Source organism: Aplysia californica, unplaced genomic scaffold (genome assembly GCF_000002075.1).
Source record: "Aplysia californica isolate F4 #8 unplaced genomic scaffold, AplCal3.0 scaffold00218, whole genome shotgun sequence".
Taxonomy (NCBI): Eukaryota; Metazoa; Mollusca; class Gastropoda; order Aplysiida; family Aplysiidae; genus Aplysia; species Aplysia californica.
Window position 1 is genome coordinate 934152 of NW_004797488.1, and position 2477 is coordinate 936628.

The following is a 2477-nucleotide window of genomic DNA, read 5'->3' on the forward strand; positions in this document are numbered from 1 at the left end:
TGTGTGTGTGTGTGTGTGTGTGTGTGTGTGTGTTCAGTGTATTATATCTAAAAAGTTCCAAAAAACTGTATCTAATAAGGATTATACAGACATTCTTAAATCAAAATGCTTTTATATAGAAAGAACACCAAAACCGGTATACCCCCTAAACCTTGCATCTTATTACTAGATCTAGATCTAAATCAATAGTACATCATATATACTGGAACGACCATCGCCTGTGTACAGCAGTTAGACGCTTACGGTCCCACGCAGAAAATACGAGTTCGATTCCCGTGGGATGAGGTTGTTTATTGAGTATCTCCCTCTGTCTGCTGGGCTGTTGTATCCCTCGCAACCTCGGTTTAACTGACTAATTACGCTCTGTTTTGCGATATTAAAATAAAAAAAAGAAAGAGTATAACTTCCTTATTCTTTTCAATTATTATCGCTTTCTTTATAATTTGAAACTTATAAAGGGAGACGGCAACATGCATGCAACGAAAAAGTAGATTTGCGTTTCTGATTTGTGTATACTTGTTCGAAATGTGTCACAGCAATGTTTTTAGTGTGCTGCTAATCGGACATATCATACCGTGTCCGCTTCGGTCTTTAAGGGTTAATCTGTGACTGTTGTGTTATTTATATGAGGAGGGTGAAGGTGTACTCCATCTCTTCTATGATCAGAGTGGTATCTGTGGTGTAGCAGATAGGGGTCTCGCCGTCACATTTATGAAATGTAGGATCGATTCTCAAAGTGAGTCTTTTTTTTAATTGAGTAAACTCGTCTGTTTGCTGGACATTCTATCCCACTCAGCACGGGTTGGTCGTGGCACTGACAGACATAGTCGAAGCAGCCCGCTCCTAATTAATTAGAATTCTGTAGATGGAGACATTGGACATCAAAAAGAATTTTGTGGCCCCGTGGTAAAATCAGGCGCTTGTCAAAATAATGAAGTTGAAAATCCGACCCATTTCCACTAGTTTTGGAGAAATCTATCAATTTTTTAATCTTTATCTTTTTAAGACACATTTCTGAGTGGATGTTACTGAAAAATGTTGATGAAAGGCACAAAAGTGTGAATTTACACTTTATAATGACACTCAAGCTTTGAAGTTATCAAAATTTTGGCGGCCATTTTCTCGATCATTTGTACCCCTGGCATCAGGTCACCTCCAAGTCCTTCAATCGAGGAATCTCGACCTACATTCAAGATGGATGGGTCTTTTTCATCGAAAGCAAGACACACAAACAAGACTGCCATTAATTCAATAAACCCGTAAACTTACGAGTGCTTGATTCCACAGAGTTGTGACACAATTATTTGTAAGCTAAAGAATAAGGATTTAAAGACCACTTTAACTTTTTACAATCCCTCAACATCACCCTGACTTCCACTTTTTCACCTTCTTTGGATACTATTTTAAGGTTCTATTCGTGAGTAAAGATAATACGTTCTGTATAACGTATACATAGAAACCTGTGCTTATCTCGGCTGTCTCAAAATAACCGACATCGATAATTACATATTATCTATTTATGACGTCTGGTTGGTTAGGATAGGGATTCAATTTTTTTTAAACCCACACATTCGGGGTTTTCGCTTTGAGTCCATTAAGAATAAGCCAGCCTTACATTTCAACTCAATGTCTGTCTGTCTGTCTGTCTGTCTGTCTGTCTGTCTGTCTGTCTGTCTGTTTATTTGTCTGTCTATCTGTCTGTCTGTCTGTCTGTCTGTTCTTGTATCTGTCTCTGTCTCTCACTCTGTCACTCTCTTTCTCTCTCTCTCTCTCTCTCTCTCTCTCTCTCTCTCTTTCTCTTTCAATATCTCGGTAAACATATTATGTGTTGTTTTTTTTAAACCCATCTCGCAGTCTTGAATATTAATGAAGTTAAACATACCTCGCGACTAGTACAGCATTGGAAATAGAAAAGGCCACCATGAACCATTCGAACTCATCTCTCAAAACACTTTTCTCTTGACTCGAAGTAGAGGCAGCTGAACACCTTAAAGTTGTAAGAGGAAGCCGTGCCTTGTGAGATGTATTCCTGTCAGTCTTATCTTCGGCACGTGATGGGCATGGTTCAGTCCTTTCCTGACCGACAACCGACGGTGTTGATTGGCACCAGCTTAATGACAGACTCATTAGCTTCACGCGTACACCCTCGTTTCTGGAGGAGTCTGCTTGATTTCTGCCATGCCCCTCCCTTGTCTACACGGCTCTTCACTCCCTTATCTATTTCTGTTCTTTCTTCCCAACGCACCTCAGCTTCTTTTTCTTCCCTTCACCCCTTTTCTCTCTTTCTGATTCTCCCTCTTTTTCGTTCTCTTTTTACGTCTCCCTACATCTCATTCTCTCTCAATATGTTCCTTTCTCTCTCTTTGTCTTTCTCTCTCTCTCTCTCTCTCTCTCTCTTTCTCTCTCTCTCTCTCTCTTTCTCTCTCTCTCACTCTTTCTTTATCTTTCTCTATCTCCCTCCCTCTCTCTCTCTCTCT